Source organism: Budorcas taxicolor, chromosome 11, assembly GCF_023091745.1.
Source record: "Budorcas taxicolor isolate Tak-1 chromosome 11, Takin1.1, whole genome shotgun sequence".
NCBI classification, from domain to species: domain Eukaryota; kingdom Metazoa; phylum Chordata; class Mammalia; order Artiodactyla; family Bovidae; genus Budorcas; species Budorcas taxicolor.
In genome coordinates this window covers 35,109,724-35,116,259 of record NC_068920.1, presented here as the reverse complement: position 1 = coordinate 35,116,259, position 6,536 = coordinate 35,109,724, and the positions used below count along the sequence as shown (strand labels likewise).

Genomic DNA, 6,536 nt, shown 5'->3' with positions numbered 1-6,536 from the left:
GCAAAGTCACAGTCTGCTCACCATCCCCATGGTGTCAAAAGGAGGTGGTGACCGCGGGAACCGGACACCGGTCCAGGGCGCTGAGGGAGACCCTGACCCCCAGCCTCCTACACAGCACACAGGCGAAACAGGTGCCTTTCCGTAACCCAGATTCAGGGTTTGGAGTCCCTCCTACCTGCTAAAGGGATGTGGGGTGTCTGTGTCTTTGTGTCTGTTCTGTGTGCATCCGTCTATGTGTGTGTCTGTGTGTCTTTGTGTTTCTATGAGATGCTTTTTGAGAGTTTGGAGAGTCCAAGAGGAATGCGGAAAGACTTACGTGATAGCTACCAAGCTTCGTAAATGTTACACAGGCTTTAAAATGCTTAACACACTTGCCCCTTTCTCTGTCTTCAGTTGAACATCCATCATTTTTCCAGTTCCCTGTCTCTCTTCAAACAGACCATTCAGAAGAGTCCCCCAGACCACACTAATGGCAGTCACTGGGCACTTCCCACAGGTCTCAGAGCTGGTAAGTGGTAGAATCAGGGCCCAGCCCCAGGCCATCTGGCTCCAGAGTCCATACTTTTAAAATTTTTCTTTAACTTTTTATTATATAAAATTTCAATATATTCAAAAGTAGACAGAAGTATTTAGTGAAGTGTTTAATCGTGTCAACAAAGGTCAACTAATGGGCAATCTGGCTTCATCTACCCTGACTCACTTCTCACATTATTTTAAGCAAATAGCAGACATGTTATCGTTTTCTCCATCAATCACACTTGGGTATGTATCTCTAAAAGTTTTTAGAGAAGATGAAGACATTCTTGCAAAATCACCATACTGATCATTTCTAAAATACTGAAGAACAATTCCTTGACATTCTCATGTTCAAATTCCCAGCAGTCTCATTAATGCCATCGTTATTTTTAAAGTGCATTTGTTTACATTAGAATCTCAACAGGGCCCACACATTGCAGCTGGTTGATTTGTTACTGAAGACTTTTCATCTATTGGTTTCCCTTCCACTTCACTTTTTGTCCCCTTCTCTGCAATTCATTTGTTGGCAAAAAAGGGTCGTCTGTCCTGAAGAGCTTTCTACCGTCAATACTTTCAACCAACACATCATTCTGCTTCCAGCGAGCTATGATACGGACTCCTCCTTATGTACGATTTCAGAGAGGGGACAGCTCTAGACCCGAGACCCTCTGAGGCTCCCAACTCCATAAAGTCATAGCTGAAATCTGTACCTGTGACTATGTGCTTTTGGGGAAGGCAGGACAGCTTTCGCTAGGTTTTCAAAGCAATTAATGATCACTAATTCTGGCCCAGCCTTCTCAATGTAGAGATGAAAACAACCAAAAACACATGTAAGGGGAAAAAAACTCATGTAAGTTGTCCAAGTTCATAGAAATATTCATGACTCAGGGAGGACGTGAACGTGGCTCTCAGCACTCTCAACACGGCTTGTTACTTTCCGTCTCAGGCTGCGTACGTTCTGTTCCACGCTGGGTACATTCTGTTCCACGCTGCGTACATTCTGTTCCACGCTGCACATGTGAGAGGAGAGAAGGATGAAGAATGGATCAAGATGCTGAGTGGGAGAGGAGGAAGCAAAGACATCTCCCCACGTTCAAGGTTGCCATTTACCTGAATCAGCGGATTCACGTCCTGTCTGCATTTGGAATTCAAACCTGTAATTGACATTACTGTCCCATCACTCTAACACATCTCTTTCTCCATCCTGTGAAATACCAAGGCAGAGAGGTCTCAAAAACAGGATGCCAGAATCAATGATCCCTCACATGCTGAAAGAGGAATATCTTTCCCAGCTGTGCGAGGATTGGGATTAAGTGTAAGAGATACCCAGTTAGTAACCAGTCATTCACCCATGTTTCCTTAATCTCTTTTGACCTGGGGATTTTGCATCAGTAAAATGAGGGGCTGGGTGGTGTTAATCACTTTCCAAGTTTTTTGACTCTGACCACAGTAATACCCACAATGCCAATGGGTGTATTTAAATACATCTTAAAATGTTTTTCCACTGAATTTCACCCACTCAACATTTGATGCATCCTGATAATTAATATTCTATTTCTTTTTAAAAAATAAAGTCTGGTTGTCATGATCATTAAGATGATTTAAAGACCTAGTAAAGGGGATACACTGGCAGTTTGAAAAGTATTGGGTGATTTTCAAGTTTTCATTTACTTAGTCAATCGTTTTATAACTGTTTACTGAGTATTTATGAGGTGCCAGACACTGTGATGGAAGCTGAGAAAATGCCACTGAACAAAGGACTTATCCTTGGGAAACTTACATACTGTGGAATCTCTAACTCTGTGAAGTTGTGTTTGATAGAATTTTTCATAGGGAAGGGAATTCCAAGTGAATCAGTTAAGATAATAGAATGGGTTTGACTTAGAGGAAAAAGCATCAGAAGCACAATTTTTTTCAACCCTCTAGAAGGAACCCACTGAAAGACTAAAATAGTCTAAACTTAACTTGTATGATTTTTGTGTCAAATGAAGATTTCCTGTGTGTCCTAAACCTTCAGAATCAGCTTGGAAATCACTGTGGGTGTTTCACTCTTTTTTTTTTTCATACTTAGCAAAGATCACAGTGGTTGACCAGAATGTTTTGGTAGATTCCAGAGACCATGGAGTGATAGAAATGAAGGACAGAGAGCATCTGACCGAGGTACATGCCCTTGCAAGATGACACCTTCATCAGTTTAGTTCAGTTCAGTCACTCAGTCGTGTTCGACTCTTTTCGACCCCATGGACTGCACCATGCCGGCCCCACTGTCCATCCCCAACTCCCGGAGCTTGCTCAAACTCATGTCCATTGCATCGGTGATGCCATCCAACCATCTCATCCTCTGTCATCCCCTTCTTCTCCTGCCTTCAATCCTTCCCAGCATCAGGGTCTTTTCCAAACAGTCAGTTCTTTGCATCAGGTGGCCAAAGTATTGGAGCTTCAGTTTCAGCTTCAGCATCAGTCCTTTCAATGAATATTCAGGACTGATTTCCTTTAGAATTGACTGGTTTGATCACCTTGCAGTCCAAGGAACTCTCAAGAGTCTTCTTCAACACCACAGTTCAAAAGTGTCAATTCTTTGGCGCTCAGCTTTCTTTATAGTCCAACTCTCATATCCATATATGACAACTGGGAAAACCATAGCTTTGACTAGACGCAAACTTGTTGGCAAAGTAGTGTCTCTGCTTTTTAATATGCTGTCTAGGTTGGTCATAGCTTTTCTTCCAAGGAGCAACCGTCTTTTAATTTCATGGCTTCACTCACCATCTGCAATGATTTTGAAGCCCAAGTCACCTCCGCGGCCACTCACTAGCACCACCACCAGTACTTCCAAACCTCACCGTTTGCTTTTCACAAACCATGCTGTACCTATTTTATCCAGCAGAGGGCAGTAGTGCATCACAGTTATTGCAGAAAGCCTGCTGGATATTAATCCTGTGATGTTAGGTACTAAAAAATAACGATGTCCCAGGATTGTAAACAAACTCTGGGTAAAAGCCAGCTCTGGGCAAAATGCTGGAAAAGGAGATTTATTTAGGCAACTGCTTTGCTCTGCTGTCCAACCTCTCCCATCGAGTCCCTGAGAGATGTCATCCTGTCCAAGATGCCCTCTTTCAGCTTTGGCCTCCTGGCAGTCTGATCTTCCCTAATTTTTCCATCCCCCAAGTTTCATAGCACCCTGTAAGGTCATGCAACATCCTCGTGGCCTTCTGAGTCCAAGCTTTATGTTCAGCCTTCCTAACACAGCACTTTCCACTTTAGCTGCCTGGGATGGTCAGGCTCCGACCCTCTCCTGTATATTCCACAAGGTGAGAAACGGTGAATGCAATCCATGCTGAATCATCATGTTTAGGAGAAATGGGATATAAACTCCTAATCACACACCCCCTTCTCAGGTTTCATGCAGTTTTCTGAAGCCCTGTCTTACCTACTCCCCCCAACCTTCTTCACAGACCTGTACCTGTGCTTCTTAACACAGATGCAATACTGCCTGGCTTCACCTCCTCAGAGGTGAAGTCATTTTTATGAGGCCACACACTGAGAGAAGTTTCCTTCACCATGCATGTCTAGGTCTGAAAGTAGTTAAAACACTCTATTAGGGGTATCATAGTATGCCCTTCTGGGAAAGAAAGGCATTTGACCAGAAGGCACTGCCCCAATGGGAACAGATGCCATAAAGGACAAGAAACTTAGGAAGGACTCACCCTTTCCAAGCCCTGCAGGCTCTTTCCCTACCCAGCCCAGGGAACACAGACCCAAGTGCAACTCTGCACTGAGTCCAGTGGGGCTCTTCCAAGTGTATCCTAATGCCATGGATTTACTTTAATTAAGAGAAACGGTGGTGGCAGGGTTCGGGGGGATGGATCGTATAAACTAGAAACTGTAAATTTATCACGAAGAGTCAGATAGGATCGTGGTTTCCAGTGATTCTGAGGCTGAACTTGCCATCTTGAAATATTCTCCCAGTGGCTGACTTCTGTCAAATGAGGAAAAAAAAATAAAGCAAAACCTAACTTTTTGAGGACTCAAACCAGGAAGACAGCCTCTCAGCTCGAAGCAACAACCATAAAGAGGTAAGGGAGGAGCCAGGAGGTTTTGCAACAAAAAACAGGGGGTCAGAACATTAAAAAAAAATACTGTTAATTAAAACCAGACATCTCAAGTTAATGAATGAGTGCTTTTCTTTGTATGAGAAGATGCAAGAGTCTGGGCTCACTAATTCATTCCTTTGATAGGCACCTTACCATCCAGGACCAGTATCCTGCTTTTCTCCATCCTAAATCCCCTCAGCATGCACAGCTGTGGATGACTTCTGTGACTGATGGCTTAACGGCTGCAACATCTTTTCATTTACTGATACGGCAGGTGACATCCTTTGTCCACACTGCCCTTCTAGGTCAGTGGCTAAGATAAAATGTAATGGTCAGATACTTGTAAAGTCTTTAGTGTCATTACAATGCATTGATTCAAAAAGTGTATTAAACACCTACATTAGGGCACTACACCAATAAAAAATAAAAATCTGGAAAGGTGAAAAAAGGAGTGGGGGACAAACATGGGAAATAGAAGTAGTTAGGGGATAGCAAGTGTTATCAGAAAAGAAACTCTGGGCAAGGTGTGGAGACAGCCACCAATAACTGCTTCACTGCCACTAGTGGACTGATGTCCTGGGCCCCCTGAGGTTTATGCCTGTTAGTGAAACCCATCAGGGGGATTTACTCTGACAAGCAGCAGTAAAACTAAAGCCTTTGTCTGTATTGGCAGTAAACCACCCATGACATGGATGCCTTTGGCGTGAAGCTTGCTACTCTATTGCACTCCGTTAAACTGGCTCATTCTCAGAAACAGCTGTTATAAAAATCAGATGCCTGGGCCCCATTTCAAACCCAGTGAATCCAATGTCCAGGCATCTGGGTTTTGTTTTTCTTTTTAAGCTCTTCAGCGCTTCTGATAGCTTGTTTTTTTCTTTCTTGAAGACGTTTCAAGAACAGGATTACACTTTTTAAGGGATAATAATTTAAACAAGTTTTGTAAAAAGAGTACCTACGGTTTTGACAATTTATCACCGCACTCATTTGCTTTTCTCCTATGACAAATTTTTCTTGGCAGATGTATTTCCCCTCGTGGGTCTGATCTTTTTATTGCAACTGTAGGTAGTGATACTAGAGACTCGGAGAATTGACCGGAGCGCCGTGTAGCTGTCCAGTCAACAAATACTGAGCGTCCTGCGGTGAATATGTAAGACCCCCCCAAGGCCTGTGAAGGAGGGTGTAGAAATAGAATGTGCTGCGCTTAGTCGCTCAGTCGTGTCCGACTCTTGGCGACCCCGTGGACTGTATGTAGCCCGCCAGGCTCCTCTGTCCATGAGATTCTCCAGGCAAGAATACTGGAGTGGGTTGCCATTTCCTTCAAAGGTAAAGTAGGAAAAAACTTGAATGAGGTAGTTGGAGGATTAGGCACCAGTCAGTTGCTTTTGTTTATTGAACATCCTTGAACAACAGAATTACAATCATGAATAATTCTCAGTCCCTGGCCCCAGGGAAGCACGGGTTCAGAAGTAACACTTTCAACCGGAACCAACCAGTGACACTTCCGTGTGAACTGGGACAAGAGCCTTTTTCCCACAGGTGGGAGAACAGCGAGCGGGCGGGGCGAGGTGAGGTGAGGTGAGGACTGGGATGGGGCGAAGGAAGGACCCTTCCCCTGTAACTGATCTAAGGACTCGCCCGAACCCGGACCCTCAAGGGGAGATCCATCACGTCATCCCACAACCACCTCGTCCCGCCCCGTGTTCTCACGTGACTGCGCGGGGCGGGGCCAGCTCCCTTCGGCACACTCCCGCGAGAACGTCTAGTCCACGGGCTGCTCATGCGCGGGCCGGGCACGCCTGCGTCTCAGGCCCCGCCCTCTTCCGCTAGTGCTCGGCGTGTTTGGCGTTACCATGGAGCTGCCGGGCCGCCCAGAACGCCGCTGGTTCCCCTGGCAACCCGGGAGGACCAAACCCGACCCGGCTGGTTGCG

At 45.1% G+C, this 6,536-nt stretch overlaps 1 long non-coding RNA gene across 1 annotated transcript; it reads left to right on the top strand.

Annotated features, from left to right (window-relative positions):
* Positions 1-1,955, top strand: LOC128056930 (uncharacterized). The gene is made up of 3 exons (XR_008200188.1): positions 1-131; positions 394-508; positions 1,463-1,955. It is a non-coding gene; the product is annotated as an uncharacterized LOC128056930 (long non-coding RNA).
* Positions 1,956-6,536: the final 4,581 nt, after the last annotated feature.